Source organism: Drosophila nasuta, chromosome 2L, assembly GCF_023558535.2.
Source record: "Drosophila nasuta strain 15112-1781.00 chromosome 2L, ASM2355853v1, whole genome shotgun sequence".
NCBI lineage: Eukaryota > Metazoa > Arthropoda > Insecta > Diptera > Drosophilidae > Drosophila > Drosophila nasuta.
Window position 1 is genome coordinate 10,642,754 of NC_083455.1, and position 20,358 is coordinate 10,663,111.

The window sequence follows — 20,358 nt, forward strand, 5'->3', positions numbered from 1 at the left end:
TTTAGTTGGCATTTAATGCGTTGACTGCTTGAACGTTGCAGCACTTGAAACGCTTAGCAAAATTAATTGTTGAGCACAATTGATCGTTATCATTGCAAATATTCGCAGTTATCGATACGCAATAGAAACTAAATTACACATTTTGGAATTGAGATGTGAAACAATAGAGTATTAGCGATAGTTAATGTGTAGAATTGTGCACCAAGTCGAAGCTAATTAACGTTAACCATAACGTAACGTAACGACGGCAATGCGTTAATCGCGTTCTCCGCACACACAACACGAGCTTCTTCGTTTCGATAACAAAAACTATGCAACTCGACCATCAACCGTCGACCGTCGCGCGTCAAGCTCTGATTGGGACTGAAGCCAGGACTCTGCCTGATAACTTGTCTTGGCTGCGAGGCGCATCGTCGATGGCAGTATCGTCGTGCAGCTTCGTGTCTGCTCGTGCCAGCCGAAGTCGTTCACTTGCCCCTTCACTGGGCGGAGAGTGTGCAGGCGACGCTCTCATTGGTCACCCTGCGCCGGCGGTGGGAGAGTTTGTACCGTGAACTGGCCGACAGACGGTAAGACGTGAGAGCGCATGTAGAACACTGTGAATAGCATCCACCACGTGTCTATGTGGAACTCGTTTGCTCCTCTGCCGGCGTGTGAACAGAAAATGAACAACAAATTAAGTGGAGGGTGTTTGATATACTGATATTTGTGGATACTCGTTAAATTAATCCTCAGAATCGCAAATTGCAAACGAATTGCGCAATTTATTTAATTTATTTCAATCAGTCTCTATTATTTTATGACAATTACTCTGTATGACTTTCATATACTCCATAAATATAGTATTTCTAAACAAATCCACAATGCATGCACAGTATATATTCATTAAAATATGCACACTTGAACGTATTAATAGCACTGTATGCAAGTTATCAACGCTGACAATAGTGTTATTAGGTTAATCTCGCTGTTTATTATGTGATTATAATGCAATGATAATTAGACAACGCAGGTCAGTTTTAAATTTGAAAAACAATTTGTGCATTGACACTTGTGATTTGCTTAACAGATTAGGTTAATCGGGTTAGGTTGATCGGGTAAAATTTGAGCTTAACTGTATGCATTCCAAGAATATGCTTGTTTTATTGTAGCTTTTTTTGCATTTTGTGTAAAGAGAATAACAAATTTGTTTTCTTTTCCTTTAAAAAACTCTTTTCTTAACATAGTGTACATGGAATAAATGTATTATAGAGGACAAGAGAAGACAGAGTAAATAATAATAAACTTGCCAAAACACATAAAGGTCATAATTTTACACTGAAAATAAGAAAAGATTTTATTCGTAGTCAACCTTTACAGTCAGCGCTATTCGGCCCTGTAATTTTATATTATTACTTAACTAAAGTTAAATAAATAATATAAAAAATAATAATATATTATGTTATTATGAACTTGTACGCAGTGTTTTAAAAACATAAGTTATTTATTCGAGTAACTTGCTCCGCTTTTGGGGTCAAAGTTATGTGGGGAGCGACTTTGTCCTGTTCGTTTGCTCATCCTTTTTGAAATGTGTCGGCTAATGGAGTACACGAGATACTTGTAGATGCTGGCATAAATGAATTTACGAATACAGAATTTGTTTTGCAACCACAGAAATGATATAAATAAATAACAAAACATAAATTTTGCAAAAACAGCTGAAAACAAACGGTCAAACAAAACAAACAAATGAATGACCGCAAGTAAACTGAGGCAACAAAAAAAACAACAATAACAATAACAATGATGACAACAACATTCACCCTCGAATATTCATATTCGCATTCGTATTTGTATTTGTATTCGTGTTCGTATTTGTTTGTGCATTTTTGAAATACTTTTCTCAAATTATTCCATTCAACATTTTCAAGGTCCTTTTGGTTTATTTATTGCTGCTCGCACAGTGAAAGCTATGAATCTGCCACAGCTTTTTTTTGCCAGTTGCTGTTGCTTTGCATTTTATGCGTAAGTATCTGACTCTCTCTCGCTCTATGGTGTGCTTAAATTGCAGAAGTATCTGTTAGATACACACGAGCGTAGTACATGAGTGCATGCATAAGTATGTGCCTGTGGCATGTGTTGCGGTCAGTTCGCTGCTTGCTACACACACTCAAACACACACACACACACACACACACACTCTTACACACACTTTCGTATTCCAGGGCTGCAAACCACAAAAGACTAGAGATATTTTATTCAGTGGCGATTTCAAAGATGCGTATACGTAATTTATGAAATCACAGCCTGAAAGTAGACTCTTTTTTTCAGCATTATAATAATATTTTTTATTTATTTTTTTATTGGAATGCGTTATTAGAACAATTTGAAAATATACAAGTTAATGTGTTGTATATTATAAATAATCAGTAAAAAAGCAATTGTTGAGAGTGGTCGATTAAGTATCTCTTAACTCAACTCTTGCTCCCACTACCAATTCCATTAATATAGCGAAAATATTATTAAATATACCAAAAGCTGTATTTGGTTTATCGAAACAAAAATACAAAATATGCTAGATTTTTCTTACCATATCAAGTATATTTTACGATTTTTAAAGAACAAGAATTTTAAGGAAGCTTTTAAATTATTTAGATTTTTGTCTCCTTATTAAACAACATAAATAGTTCATCATAAGATATTATCTGAAATGCAGCTCAGTTCAATCAAGCAACTAATTCAGTGAATATTGCATTTCAGAATGAAATTATTATCATTAATTATAAGTGGCAAATTTCACAACATATTTAAAACTGTCTTTAAATTGTTTTGCTTGCAGTTAATATACTTCTTGACTCTTGACTGCATTATTTTGCTGGGAAAAGTTTCACAAATTTTATGAAATGATTTAGAAGACAGCCGTTTATTTTTTGTTTTGATGCTAGGGTAAGGGGTTAAAGAGTGAAAAGGAAAACATAGCAATAAATAAGACAAGTGTAGAACTGAATAACTAAGATTTTATTGTGCTTGTATAATCACTTTGCCATCGCATCGCAGCGCAGCCAGAGTCAAAGGGAAAAGCCAGCGAAGTGAGGCAACAAACGCAGCTCATTGAATGAAGAGTCAAGAAGCAAATGAAAAAGGCAATCGCTGTAGCTGTAGTTGAGCAAAAGGCAATGGCAACATCAATGCCAAGCAAGTAACAATAACTTTTAATCACTTTAAATAATAAAATCCAAGAAACACTTTCGGATTTACTGAGTTCCTTGTTGAGGATTAGCCGAGTGAATCTCCAGCGGCTTAGTCAAAATGCCTTCCACCAACAACTAGAACAACGCTGGCTCCCATTTCCATTCCCAGCTCTTCAGCTCCCAGTTCTCCTCAGTTTCTCAGTTCCTTAGTTGCTCAGCTGCTCATGTAGTAAGTATGTGTGTGTGTGTGTGTGTGTGTGTGTGTGCATTGGGTATAAATGCGGGTTTTAGCAGCATTCCTCAGCCTCATTCCTAGACTCAGTTTCTGCCTCCATTTCCAGCTCTATCTCATTCTTAGCCCTTTACACTGAGAGAAATCAGCTATACATTTTTGATTGTTAAAAATCTACAAACTATGGAAAATATTAACACTTTTTAGAGCTTTGTTTCTGTTGAGTGGATTTGAACTGAAACTTTACTATTTTATTAAAATTGTTCTCTACATTAATCATAAAATAAAAGTGAATAGATAGAATTATAATGTGTAAACATTTTTATAGTAGAATTTAAATAAATTCTAGAATACGCGAAAAATATTGATATTACATAGAACTTGCAATATATTTATTTCATGGAAATTCAACTTAGTTTTTCTATTTAACTAATTTCTTTTTCTACATAAATTTCAAAGAAGTCGTGAATAGTTAAAAAAGACTTGAATTATTATATTTAGATACAATGTAACTCAGAATTATTTAAAAAAAAAAATAAATTCATTTTCTATTTCAATATCCCTCAAGAACTATTTAACTGATAACTAAATATATAAATTTAAAAATAATTTGGCCCCTAATATCATAAAATCAATCTTTAAAGTGATTCTTCTCGTCTTGACTTTTGATCGTAGTAATTATTTTCTGTCAGCGTAGTGTCGGCTCATTCAGCAAGTAGCTGACGCCTTAAGAGTTTCGCTCGCTGAAACTTGGGCGTTTTGCGACTGCGACTGCGAATGCGTATGTAGATAGCGTCTTGCTCAATAATGTCCTTGCCGCCATCGTAGTCACCAAACGAGAAGGATAACAGAACAGAACAGAACCAAGAATACAAGGCAACGCAACGCCAAACAACAGAAAATACACGAGAACACAAGACAACAAACTGTTATTGCTAGGAGATGCTTTGATAAATGCTTCTCTGTCACAATGATGATAATCTCAACTAATGAGGAATTAAAATTGGATTACAGAATTCCGTAATTAAAAGGATTAAGAGGGAATGCAACAATGAATACGCTCACTCGCTCGTTTCCAGGATTAAAATTGACTTGCTCGCATATGCGATGGCAACTTTTGATAATCATATATCCATATATGTAGATACATATATTACTAGTATAATAATCATGCAGGGAATGGAATCTCTTCTTTTTTTCGTTAGTGGTGTATTTTTCTGTTCAAGCACTCTTGAGTGTACTCAATTGGGGCACTCGATACTCGTGACATTCATTCGGCTTTTAAGCTCGTCATTCAGCCGGGCTAATTGTTTGCTGGAGCCAGAGAGAATCATTGTAATCGCCACCATTAAAACACTGTCAATCGCTCAACAAAGCAACCCTCTTAGAGAGCATTTGGACAGCAGCAACAACAACAACATCAACGGGAGCAATAACAATGGCAACAACAATAATTACATTCGCACTGCCAAAGTCGTCGAAACAACAGAAGAGATTATTGTCAGTCGGCTAGGCAGTCAGTCCGTCAGTCATTCCATCACTCTCTCATTCATTCACTCAGTCAGTCAGTCAGTCAGTCAAATGGGATGCTCAAGCTCAAGCTGAAGCTGAAGCTGATGCCGAAGCTGATGCTTTTCAAAAAAGACTTTGAACAATAAATGATGTGAAATCTCCTGAAACTGAACTGTGTTCCATTCCCATTGTGTGGCTGTGTGTGTGTGTGTGAGTGTGAGTGTGCTTGGGTGTGTGTAAGTGGTGGATGAGTGTGTGTAATGGGTGTGTTTGCGAGTGCGAGTCGCCTGCAATTCGCGAAAGGGGCTCATTCGCTTTGCTCTCGCAACCATCTTGCCGGGTTCTTTGGCTCTTGGCTCTTTGGCTGTTTGGATGTTTGGCTCTTGCCTCTTGATTCCTGTTGCCTGGCACTTCTTCTTTCTTTTTTTCTCATACCCGGCAGTCAAATGTGGAGAAGGGTGTTGGGACTTAATGAGGATTAAAAATTTATGAAGTAAAGTAGTAGGAAGTAACTTTCAACTATAAATGAAAATGATGTTTAATATAGACTTTAGCTTAGGATAAAGTGTTGTCCCTCTGTCTGTCTGTCCGTCACTTTGAGCTTCTAGATCTTAGCAACTATAAGAGCTAGAAACTCCAAAACTTGCAACAATATTTCTATAGTTACTATGCAGCTGAAAATGTTTTCAAAATGTAGCTTCTTTGCACCCACATTAAATTGATTCGAACGAATTGAGAGTCTAGAAACGTGACTTACACCTTGTTTGCAAAACCATAGATGTAATCAGCAGGTAATTGTGATCACTAAGCCTAATACTTAATCACTACTATATCGAATTTTTCTATCGGTGTACAATCTTTTTACCATATATTCGTATAAGGTAAAAAGTTTGTGTTCGTTTTATATACTAAAAAGATTGTACACCGATTATAAAATTCGTTATATGATAAAAAGATTTTGACAATGATTCATGATTAGTGATCAAAATTACTTACTGACATTGTACACTGATTACACATTTAAAATTAGGCAATCACTGAGAAAAAACAATATAAATATTATCAATAATATTGCATGCATTTGCTTTTGATAGAGTTGCCACAGAATCGAAAAGATGTTGAACTAATTTCATGAGAAGTTGTTAAATCATTCAGCAGATATTGATCACTGATGGAACAGAAAATAGATAATAATAAATAAATAAAACACACACAGTATCGATTTAGTTTTTAATATATAAAGAGCTTTTCTTTCGCGAAGCGCTTCTAATCAAACAAAGACAGAGTGAAGATCAAGTGTGACCATACCACAAAGTAAAGGATAACTATATAATATGGGCACATTTACAATAATTACTGATCAGATTTCTCTGCTGAACCCCAAAAATTGTATGTCGGGTATCTCGCAGTCGTGCCATCGCCACTACAGCTTGCTTACTTCTGTTTTTTTGTTGCCGACAAAGCCGTAGCTGTTGTCGTTTCTTATGCATGGGTGCTTGCTTCTCCTCTCCTCGCTCCCTCTCCCTCTCCTGCTTTCCTCTCCTCCTGTCTGTTTGTCTGTCTGTCTGGGGCCTTCTCTGCTGTTTGCCTGCAACAACATCCGTTTGTTTTTTGGCCACCCGTAAGCCATGCTTCTCTTCCTCACTCTCTCTCTCTCGCACTCTCTTCCCTTTTTGCACGTCTTCGCTTACGTTCCAAAACCAAAAAGCAAACATTTTTTCCTGAGACACTCGACTTGTACAAAGTAAATCGGCTTTCGATTGTATTTGAAGTGGGAAGCTGCCTTCTTTTTGGCTCTTCATCGCAACTACTTACCGTGTATCCAGCTCATATACATACTACTCATGACTACGACTACTTGTCATACAACCTCGCTCTCCCTCTCTCTCTCTCTGTCGCCATCTCCCTCTTCATATCGCTAATGTGCGTGTCTGCATGGCGTAAGACAGATATGTCTCAGCTACAGCTTCAGCTTCAGTCGCAACTTCAGCCTTAGAGTTGAATGAATGAATGAAGTGGCTGCGAGTATGACAAGAGTCAATTGAAGCGGCTCAATCTTGCCATGAATGCTTCTGTTTCGACTCTTCATCCCTCTCCCACTCCTCGATTCGTCCATCTCCTTCATCGTTCATCGCATTCTTCAGGCATTGCTCCAGGTGCAAATTTCACGTGTTGTTTTACGGCAATACAATTGCAATTGCAATAGTTTTCCATTCAATGCCTGAAGCTATGACTCTACATACAATGTATGAATAGATGTTAGTTGATTGGCATTATATATACTTTTATTGTATTCAGTTTTTGAATCTTTCATTTCTTTATTTTATATTTAATTCGCAAAAACTTGTATGTGGATAATTAAATTTATTTTATTAATTAAAACTATTTAAAAAATAAATAAATTTTATTCTTATAGCTCTGGATGATCACTATATTAAGAGCTAAGATTTATTTTAGGAATTTTCTCTGTTTTACGATAAGAAATATATTCAAGAGCTATAAGATTCATCTTTATTGTTTATGTTTTGGTATATTTTCACTTTACTTTTGGGCCAGATAATTACCCATACATTAAATATGCTTTCAATATGCTACTTAAGGATTAGTGTGACTGATATTTTATCTCAACTTTACAAACATTTCTTGAGAATGTTTTTGCACAAATTTAACTCCTTAAGTAGCAGCAATCGTATTGAAGTTCATTCATTCGGCTTTAAATCCGTTTCTTGCGATAAAGAATAAGTCTAGATTAATTTCCACAACAGCAAATTTTTGCTGGAATAACTTTGAAACATTTAGATATATATACTTCTATAATATGGTATTATTATCCTTCGTTTCTATAAATAAATGAAGGAATTTCACCGTTCTGTTGAACTATTTGTAATAGTGTAAATAATTGTAGGTGCTAACTTCAACTGATATACAAATGATTTAGTAGTGGGAATTATAAATTCTAACTTCGATATATGTTAATTAACAGAGTGGTACTGAAATGTCTGGGAAAATTCATTTGTAGATATGTAGCTTTGATAGCAACGCTTTTACCATACAAATTCACATTACATTAACAAATGTTAGAATGGCAAATGCAAATAATAAGAATTTATAATACACAACATTTTCTTCAAAATAAATTAAACATTCCAAACTCTTTTGAGAGCATTTCTATCTCTCCTCATATTTCTGCTTCTTTAATTAAGTAGTACGAAATAATAAAAACTATTGAAATGTTATACGTTGTTATTATTAACAGTTTTGTATGAGTAAAATTATGTCATTAAGGCATAAAAAATATCGAAAACAATTCCTTATTGCAATGAGATGAATTAGATTGACTAAGATGATCAGGTTAAGAAATGTACCTCAGTCAGTTCTTATTTAACATACGGAACATAGAATTATATAGTACTTTGCTTCAGATATTCACATTTAAGTTTCAGTTGAGAAATGAGTTTGATAAAAGTCATTGTTTAACTTAAAACGTATACTTGATATAATGTAAATAATATTTGTCGCAGTATTTGTGATTGAATTGTTGACTGAATCATGTGTGTCAGAATAACATAAGTAAATCGACAAATACGAATACGAATACGAGTGCGAGTGCGAGTGCGAGTACTCATAGAGCATGGCGAGTACTCGTATTCCGATGACAGCGCATCAAGTGTGAGTTCATTTGCATCGATGATTGGAATTGTGAATAAAGAACAGTTGTTGTGGTATGGGTGGAGGGGGGAGGCAAAGCAAGGGATTTTACTGCTATTCAAAAGTGAACGTGACGTCATCATCGATGATAACTTGGGTCAACACACATCAATAGAGAAGGGGCGAGAGAGAGAGAGCATGAGAGCTTTTGAGGATTGACAAAGTAAAAAGTGCTTTGGAAGTATAGTTTTTTTTTGTTGAAATGCGGAACACAACACCGTGATACACTCGCAGCACACACACGTCCACTCATCACACACACACATCAATACTCATCACACACAGACACACAGACACACACATCATACACGTTCAGTAACAATAGTGTCCATTAACACGCTGGCGGCCAAACAACTTGGCTATTGATGTCATAAATTAAAATTGCAATCGCAGACCATTGATGATAAATCATACGCTCGGATGAGTTTTCATCTCGCACATGAATTGTAGCCGGCGGCAACTACTGCCCACTGACCCCCCCTCCCCCTCCCCCTCCCGCTTCCCCTCTCCCCTCTCCACCGCTCTTCTTCGCTTCTGTCAGGCAACCAACCAGGCGATGCGATGGCTCTCTTTTGCTCACTGTCGACTGCCATCAACGGGGGCAACACAGCAAACCACACGACGGCGACCAGGGAAAAGGCAGAGAAGAAGTAGGAGTAGGAATTGGAGCTGGAGAAAGCTGGGTCGCCTCTTTACTCACTGCTCAATACTGCGACGTGATGGGATTTTCAAAAAATCCAAGCTAAATCGTTTTTGTTTGCAGGCAAAAGCCAACTTTGACTGCTAACTTTGTTAGAGACGAGCAAGCGAAATTTATGTTTTATTTGGTGTCAATTTGTGGCTGTGGCATCATTCTCTTTATTCATAAATCGCATACAATTCGATTAGATTCGATGATTTGATTGCTTCAAATTCAATTTGTGTGTGTGCCAGCTACTCACTACTCACTCGCTGATATTCGTATTTCAATACATTTTAGCACGTGATCAGCCCAATTGAGCGCACTACAAACACTGCGTATACGTAATCTACGCCACTTTAAGCCGCTCTGCTTTATTTGATGCTGTTTTCCCTTTACATATACATACGTATGAGAGTGCCAAACATCACGTGTCGTATTAATATTATTAAGCAGCCTTGAACCAACTTGTAATGCATGAATACCAGCATGAATAGAGCATTCACTTGAAGTATTGAAGTATTCATATTTGATTTGTGTATTCGATCTGCGCTGCGAGTTGTTCTTTTGTTAAAGAGCAGCTTTCTAGGAAAATGTGGGTGCGGTAAATTACGAAATTTACTTTACAGAAAAGTTACTTGAAAATGTTTCAATATTATGAAATGAATTTCACTAAAAAGTTATTTTAAAAGGTATTAAATATAGTTAAGGAGAAATATTCTTAAAGAGAAAGTAACAAATGCTTATCAGAAGTATTGCGTAAGTCACTAATTGGATAGCTTTAAAAGTAGCAAAAGGTTTGCTATAATGTAATAGTGTGTAATAGTTATCAAGCATCAAAATGTTCAATTTATAAATAGAATATTTTGCCCAGGAATAATATTATGGAAATCGCTACTTTAATACTTACTACTTTATAGTATAAAGATATGTCAATTGTAGAAGGTAAAATACAGTTAATATTTAAACCTCATTAAGTTGTCAAAACAGAATTAATTGTGATATAGAAATAAACCGTACTTAGAGATGCTCTCAAGGTATCTTGAAATAGTGCAAAAACAACTAAGGACTTATTTATTATTTCCAATCTATTCACTATTTTCGTTGCCAAGAAGTACATTAACTTATAGCGAATCTCAAGAAGATGCAAAGAAAAAGTATTATTTTGAAAGTAATCTCTAATCCTACATTACAAAAGAGAAAACCTAATTGTCTATTTAAAATTCTACATATTTAAATTTCCTAATTTGAGTTAATTTATTTCATAAGTTGTTGTATTGAACATATATTTGTCTAATCTCTAATCTTGCATTAGAATTAATGCTACATAATTCGACATTTTAGTTTAGTATTAGAGACACTAAAGCTATTACTCCACTACACTATACACTTAAGTACTTTCTCAAAGTACTCAGCAATTTTTGCGTTATTTTAGCATGTTAACTTGTTAACTTCAAAGCAGACAGATGAACATTGTCATGCGAGTTGAACCAAAATTCTCGTCTGTTAAGAACTTATGTTCTACAAGCAGAATACAATACAAAACATTTACTTGCTCTGGAATATTTTCTATGGGGTCAGAGGCTTTTATAAAGCACTTGCTAGTCAATTGTTCAACTTATGGTGGCTGTAGTATAAAGTTCGCATAGTTGAGCTATTAAAAGTTTACTAGACTTTCGCAATAGGGGCTTGAGATGCTGAAAATTGCATTCACTATGCTACTAAAGATTATATACTAAACGAATTTTACTACCTTGACAACTTAATTTGCTTTCGTTGTGATTATCTTTAACATGCTGAACGAATGATAAAAGTATTTCTACAATTTTTTAAATATACTTCTAATTGTGTAATTATTCAATTAATTATTTAGTATTTATCGCAATTTATTTAATTTAGTTAGAAATATATTATATTAAGTTCAGTCTAGTCTGGCTTGCACTTTATACCCTAGAATTTAATTTTAAGCTACAGCAAACAAAAAAAAGCATTCGTGAAAAAATGCTAATAATCTGCTAGGTCTGTTTTGAATGCAATACTACATCAACATACCAAATATAGGATTCAGTATATTTCTGTATGTTTGCGGTATTTTTATTTGGTATATATTAAGAATAATACTGCACTGTTTTGCTGTACATCAAAATGGCAAGCTGGTATCTATATATTTTGTAATTCATGACTATTTAATTCTTTCCTAAAAGTTTTAAATAAACAAATGAAAAGTGTGTTATTATATATATATATGTATATGTATATGTATGTATTATATATTATATATGTATATAGCGAACTAATGCAATTATTTGCCCTAATTGAACTGTTTCTTTATTTAATATATAGACTGACTAAATTACAACCCATCAAGCTAATATGTTTAGATAAATGTCTACATTTGTATTTTGTATCTCTTTGTGCTGAACATATTTGTTTACACAGAAGAGAGTACACTGTACATCCTGAGCTGGCATTTCAAGACATGCTTGACTGTGTGTAATGCAGACATTTCCGACATTTGGCACTTAATAATTTAGCGTTAAAATGTTCGCACAAAAATTGACAGCGTTTTGACAGCAGAGGGAGGGAGAGGAAGAGGGGTGAAGTATGATGCTAAGGCTTTCTCTGTCTCTTAATGCCACATCCCTTCCCCTTCCGCTTCGTCTTACAGTTGGCACACATGGAGAGACGATTGGGGATTCGACCAGAGGCTTCATTGTGAGACAGACCTACGAGAAGATGTGTCAGATCCAAGGCATTTTAGTATGTCATTGGGGTTACCATGCTTCACGTTCCTACTTAATACATAACTGTAACTGTGTGTGTGAGTGCGACGCGTGTGTGTGTGTGAGTGTGTGTTGATATGCAGCTTACCTCGCTCTCCTGTCTCCTGTCTCCTGTCAGCAGGCGAAATCCTAAGACGCTTGTCAGCAGATAGAAGAAAAAAAGAATACATATAAAGAAAATATGTTTCAAACTGCGGAAAACATTTTTCAACTCGATTCTAATGCGTTTGTAGTGTTCGCATCTTCTTGGCGTGTAAGAATTCTTGTACCTCGTATTTCCTATTTGCAGTCACTGTAATTTCTATACCACGCAAACTGAAAGGCATATAAAAAATAATTTATATCCTTACAGTTAATATGAGTGAAGAGTAAAAGCTGCTACTTTGATATGCTTCTATTATTAGTTGTTATTATATTCGTCTCTATTTATCTTTCAATTATGCAGGGTATTTTGATAGTTAGTCTCTGTTGTTTTTCTACTTGACCAACTCATATTTTCGTTCTCTTTGCTGCAAATCTTTGCCTTGGATTAGGGACGTGTAAAATGATTTGCTGTCAATGTCATGTTTTCGCATAGTTGCTTCAAATTGCATTTTGCTCAAATTTGTTGAAATATTTGTCGAGAAATAGTTACCAGAAATTATAGCCAATCAAAGTGAGCATTCAACAGCAATTTCTTAAAAATAGTAGTACAAATTTTTGAAGTTTATATTGTTTAATTAAGTATGAATATAATATAGGCAAAAATATTGTAAAATGCATAAATTAATAAAACTTTTATTAAATAATAATAACTATTTTAGTATATAATCTAGAATTTGGTATACTGTACACAATTTGGTCTATATTGGTATTTGGTATATTATACCCAATTTGGTATATATTGGTAATTAGTATATAATATCAAATTTGGTATATATTAGTATTTGGTATATTATACCCAATTTGGTATATATTGGTATTTGATATATTATACCCAATTTGGTATATATTGGTAATTGGTATATAATATCCAATTTGGTATATATTAGTATTTGGTATATTATACCCAATTTGGTATATATTGGTAATTGATATATTATACCCAATTTGGTATATATTGGTAATTGGTATATAATATCCAATTTGGTATATATTAGTATTTGGTATATTACACCCAATTTGGTATATATTGGTAATTGGTTTATTGTACCCAATTTGGTATATATTAGTGTTTCGTATATTATATCCATTTTGGTATATATTGGTTATCAATTACCAATATATACCAAAATGGATATAATTTGGTATATATTGGTAATTGGTATATTATACCCAATTTGGCATACAGATGTGTTATTTGCAACAGCAGTGCTTACGACTTAAATTTTTGTTATAAACGCAACTTAAATTTAGTTATAACAGCTTATTGAATTTATTTTTAAATAATTCAACATTTTTTAATTTTAATTAACAAAAAACAAGAATGCATATATCATTGAAATATTAGTGTTAAAAGAAATAGTGTTAATAAAATTAAATATAGCTTATAAATAACTTAATCCTATAATGTTACGATTTGATTAATACCTAATATTTCGTTGAATATTGGTATCTGAAACAAAAGTACGTGACTCTCTTTTTGTTCATTTTATATCATAGTTCTTATTATCACAGCGATCTAGTTTTGTATACAGTCGGATAAAGAAATATGCTGGCGTACATAAACATACATATAATATCTTTTTTTTTAAATTTGTAATACTCTTTTCTTTCTTTCTCTTTTTCGCCCCCCTTTACTGCCCACCCCAATTAAAAACAGACTTGCAATTGCGAGTATATTGGCGAGCAGCTAACTTGAGTTTTTCAGCTCTAGCGTCTGCCATAATAAACATTAATTTTTATGCCAGTTTGTATAAGTTCAAGAGTTCTTCGAGATGTTGGAGATGGGAGGAAAGTGGGCGTGAAGCGGAGAACTCTCAGTCGCCCATTGACATTGACTAATAATTAAAAGGGGAATGTGAATTAATTTCAGTAAATAAACTTTTAAATTTTCGAACAAACAGTCGTAAATTTACAAAGTATTCGAGTTATGCCTCTAATTAAATGCCAAATGTGTGTACGATTTAATTCATAATGGTTGACTGTGATTTAAAGGGTGAAAATGGGAAGAGGAGAGGGAAGGGTTAAAGAGGCCAGTTTTGCTTGAGTTTCATTTCGAATTTTAATCGAATGCTGTAAACTACTCCTTGAAGTAGACTTTTGGGCGTGCACCTTACTCATTGTGTAGTAAGTTAACTAACTATACAAGACACTGCACAAGGAGCAGGACCAAGAGGCACTAACTCAGCATCCACGTAAATGTTGTCTAGAAAGTTTCAAAGTCACGTTTGATGGCAAACTCCCCCGAGTACTTATTGCTGACAAACTAGACTAGTCTAGATTAGCAACTTTCCACAACAAAAGTATCGCGGAAAATCCACTTTATTTTTAAATAAACTTGCCACTTTTTCAGCAAACTAGAAACGTAGGATTAGCAAAGGTGAGACTGTAAAAATGTGCTGTAATAAAAAATGATTTCATCCTTTTAATTTACACGACATATCTAATTAAATATGTTTCTGGTTTATATAACTTTTGTATTGATTAATTTTAAGCAAATGTTGAGCTCGATCTTTTAATGATTTCAATAGAAACTTTATAGCACAAATATTTAAACTTTAATTACAAGATTAACATAATAATGTAATATAATATTAAATATGCTTACCATACATTTAAAATAAATAAACTTCAATTTAGGTTAAATACATCAAATTTCGCTTTAATAATTCAACTGTTTCAAACAGCAAATCAATTCAAATATCAAATGCAACTAAATGCACAAGTTCAGAGGTCAAACAATTGGCGTAACAATTGGCTATTATTATATAATATTAATCATTTCGCAACATTAGTTATGAAATGTCCCAGGCAGGTTATTTTTTCTTTTTTCCTTCTTTTTTTGCGCTGTGGAAAATTGAACAAACGGAATTAATGAATTATGATATATTACTTCAACGAACGAGTAAACAAATGTTTGCCCAGAGGAATAAGAGTTCCACACATGCATCTGTGTGAGTGTGTGCACACACACACACAACATAAAGTTACATACGCGTATTTGGTCGGTCAAGCTATCGAATTTTGATTAGCGTGCCTGCATTAAATGGAGCGTTCACGAATTAAATTGCCGGAATTTCAAGCACTCTGTTGCAATGACATACACGTAATACGACTAAGGGAGAGTAGAGCGGGGGATGTTGTAAAGGGAGTTAGGGTGATTGCTTGAGCTAACTAAACAAGAGAAACATGAACCGAAATATACTTTGCCCTAAAAGTTGTTTTTTATGCATCTAAGTCAAAAACAAGAAAAGTTTTCTAACTAACTGGAATACACATCTTTTATACAAAAGATAATACAATTATCTCCAATGTTTATTAATAATATATAATAATATAATAATTTTTTGACTGCACTTTTTTATATAAACTTAGATTTATGTTTTTATTTATTCAAATTCATTTCATATATAAAATATCTGATGGCTCAAAAAATAAAATTCTAATTTCACTATTGCGATTCACATAGAATTTTATGCAAATATTTATCTTTGATGTGCAATTGTGTGTAATTACTATTATATATATTCAGTATTTAATACCATAAATTCTTGGAATCTCCAAAATGTAATAATGTAGAATGTATTTCTCAAAATATTATAATACAATTACAGTCGTTTTTCATTTTATTTGTTTTCATTAAAATTAGTTAGCAAGTATCTAACAATCGAGCACACTCACCTGTAGCAATCTTACTTGCTATATATTGCAGTCAAGAGTTGAAAAATCAGAAAGAAAATAACAATCAACAACAGAGGCTTGCATTTCATATTTTTTGTGGTCTGATTCCACTGATTTTTACTTCAATTGCAACTGTGACCCACTTTCCATAAGAGTGTAATAAAATTAGCAACTTCAGGAATATAAATATTCTCTTCTATGCCGCACATCTTTAGAACTAAATTTGCTATTCAAAGACTCAAAACCAAACCACAATGCATAGAGCACTTTTAGTGTATAAGTTTTCAACCCTGAGGGTACAAAATTGGTTTCAGCTTTCCACGTTTGTTTAGAGAAATGCATATTTATAACAAATGAAATGGAAATCAAGAAAATCCAAGAATAGTTGAGGAAAGCAGTTGCCTGCAGCGGTGTATTAAAAGTCAAATAACTGCAAAATATTCATATTGTCAACAATTCGAATTCTACCAAGTTTCTAAATACAAAACAACCACGTTCTTGGCAAATAAAGCAGCGAATTTGTCAATAAGTCAATAAACAAAATAATATAAGTTTCTCAAAGCTCAAGATGAAAATAAAAACTTAATTTCAGATTTGATTTACTTATGTATTTAAGAATTGGCAAACGTAAAATAAAATAAAATAAAATCGTATTCAATATGGATATTAAATGTCCGCAGTATTTGGCTATCCTTTTTTTACCACGCTGACTTTAAGCGGAAACACACACGAAATAAATAAATAAATAAAAGGCCACGATGCTCAGACGTCAAACGTATACACAATATCCTTAAAATGCGGATAAGGAAATTGAATCAAAATCAATAAAATAAAACTTCGATTTGAATTTAAATGCATATTTAAAGTAGTTGTGTGTGCCTGAAATACACAAAAGTAGACTACTGTATATGGCAAGTTTAGTTTGTAGAAATTCCTAAAATAAAAAACATTTTTAAAACAAGCAAGTTTTTGTAAAAAAAGACTGTGAGTTACCCGCTACCAATTCACAACAGAAAAAAAAACAGTAAAAAAAATCCAAAACCATTCTTAGCTCTAATTAAATTACTTATCTAGAGCTATAAAAATAAACTTTTCTTATTTTCAAAATTGTTTCAGTTTATGTTATTTTCAATGTAAAGAGTCTCGCACGGGACAAATTCCATTTCCCATATTCTTAAAATATACCATTACCTCAAAATACTAAAATATACCAATATTGCACTATATTAAAAATATACTATTGACTACAAAATATTATATTATATATATATATATCATATATATATGTATATATATATTAAAACAATCAAAGTAAACAATCAAACAGTCAGTTAGTAATTGAACATTGATCATGAATTTTAACATTTATGAATTCTAGATTGCGTATTAAATTTAAATGACAATCAATCCCACAAATAATGGATTTGACAATAAAACAGCATTAATCTTTCAGAAAAAATCTGTTAAAATATATACCATATTATTAAAATTTAGATTTATTATTTATTTATTTGATTAAAAATGGGTAGAATTTGAATTTTGAAAGGTCTTTCACTATTATAATTACAGCCCCCAGTTCTTACCGATTGCACTTTGCTTTGATGTTCAGATAATCACTCTGAACAATTTTAGATGTACATATTTATATATTTGTTTGTATATTTTTCAGTTTGCAATACTTTTTATTCTTTACACAACATTTAGTTTATTTACAGCAATTCTAAGCATCCTTGTCGTAGGTCAGACAGTTGAACTGTGATGTGAGGGAATGTTTGCTGTGTGTTCTATTTATTGCAATTTATTAATAAGCTTCAGCTAATATCGGGCAATAATAGTTGAGGCATCGTTGGAGACACTGAGAAGGGTTCAACGGTGTGAGAGAGAGAGAGAGATGACGCTGACGATAAGGATGACGATGATGCTGCTGATGGTGATGCTTTTGGTGTGTTTGGCTGGTGTTGTGTCTAAGTTATGTGTCCGCCTCTGTTGAGTCTTGGCACAAAATGCCGAGTAATGTGAAACAACAGTAAAATAAAATATGTTATGTAGTCCCTTATACGAATTCTTTTGGTGGCATTTTCTGCTTCAAATATTTGTCGAGCACACACACACAAAATACACACACATAGAAGGTTCGCATTTTCCCGAGCTTGCTATGTTACTAGTATGCGCCAGGTAAGGAAAACCATGTTACTGATGTTGCGAACCTCTGTTGAAGTATGCACATGTATGTCGTCATATTGAAAATATTCACGAAAACCTTGTAAACTTTGTGCACCCTCATAGCTGAGCAACAAAACGGGTTGATAGGGGGCTGAGGTTGGAGAGGTTGGGAGGTTGGAAGTGGGGTTTCGCCGCTGGTCACGCTGACAGAGCTTATTATGGTTTGCGTGGCTGCTTCCCAATGTTTTCAAAATTCAGTTCACGCAAGAATTCCTTTTGTTCTCATAACATATTTTAAATTAGTTTGTTAAATATAATAATGCACAGACGACTACCTACAGAACGTAGAATGCTTTACTAGCTGCTGAGTAGAAGTCACTCTGCTGCTCCTCAACACTTCCCCTGAATGTTGCCGCACTCAATGCGCTTCCTCTATAAAGCATTAGGCGTATAAACAAATCTCCACTTACCACATAATACACGCGAATCGTAAAGTGAGCACTTTTCTTAAATTTCCTCAATGACAATGATAAATATGATGAATCGTGTCATCTACAATCTGAGTGCTGTGAGAGACCAAGTGGCAATCGAAAGTGTGTTTGCCCTCTTTATCGTTATCTCTATCTTGTCTCTAGCAGCAAACACATTAGCTTGCCACTAAATATGCCGGAAGTCCTCGCTCGTCTAGCGATGACCTTTTCGATACCACATCGAAAGTACAAAAGATAAATGAGAGAAGGGATTCGATTAAGATTAGCTAATAACTTGAAATTAGAAACATGATATTAAGGTGCATAAAAAGAACAACATTTAGAAATGATTTTATATATAGCTTTAGATTAAAATATTATATAATAAGAAATAATAATAAAAATAATAAAAAATAATTTTAAAATTGAACTAATAAAAATAACTTCCATTTAAAATTGATTATTACAGACAAATTCTTCAACGATTTGAAAATACTTGATCAGAGAAAAATGTTGGATGGATTTTTACGATATAAATTCAAACATACGCCCACAAAATATAGTTTACCCAAATTTCATATATACAGAATAAAGTTAAAATTGTTTAATATAAACAAAAAATTATTGCTTTAATTTCACGATTTGTAAAAAAGATGGTAAGTGCTTCATTATGTACAATATAACTATGCAATATTTAATTTATAAATTTCCGCTCTACGAAATTTCTTGTAAATTTCATGTTGCAGCAAATTAAATAGTTGACGGACATAATAAACTTAAAGATTCCCTAAACAAAACGTAGATTAGCTGAAATACCAAGCAAACATAATAGAGTAACAGGTGGCTACAGCTGAGAACAAAGTTATTCTCTCATTGTGGATCCTAAGAGCGAAAGACAATATTCTCTGTCCACATATGTTGATTGATTTTCTATATTTAGTGTGCTGCTGATCTGTCTAATCAAGATATTTCGCTTGACACATATTTTGACCCATTTTTTTAAGCCTCAAATTCATTCTATCACTCATGTAAGGAATTCTTGCCAATAATCTGTATAAGAAGATCCCTTATAAAATGACACGTGGAGCAACTAAATATCAGGAGAACATAATAGAGTAGCAAGTGGATTGATTTAGAACAGCAGCCAACTATTTCTTGCTTTGGTATATTTCTCAGCACTTATGCTCTTCCATGTGAATCCTAAGGAAGGGGGCTCGAGAGCTTCCATCTGATTGGACAGAATTAAAATATTTGGCGCAAATGACTTTGTCTACAACCATCTAACATATTGGACACTTCTGTTGGGCTAGTAAAATGTCTTGTGAAGCATGTGAAACTCCAGGCGAACATAATAAATAAGTAAGTCGATTCGCCCTACTGCACCTATGAACTGTGTGACCCTCTCAGATTGAAAACGACGTCGTGCAATTGACTTTCTATATTACTATAATGCTTGTTTCACTTGATATTTTCTTAATTACTAGGTCTTTTTTACAAGTTTGCCTACACAATTGTTAATGAACAACAGCCACACGTGTGTTACTAAATGATGAATAAGCTTTTATATTGTGATTTAAAATATTATCGTTTTTTTTTAATTTGAATTAAAAACGTACTCTGAACTCCAGGGAATTATTCCTTTATATCCTTTATATTGCATACTTTTAGGGGCACACGTTCAAAGTATTTTACACTGAATCAGTCATAGTTTGCCCATGTCCTTTCGCATTTTCAAAGGACATGTAATCCTACGATCGTCAGGATCATCTCTATCGAACTACATCAAATAATCATGGGTCCAGCTAAAAATTCAATGGCA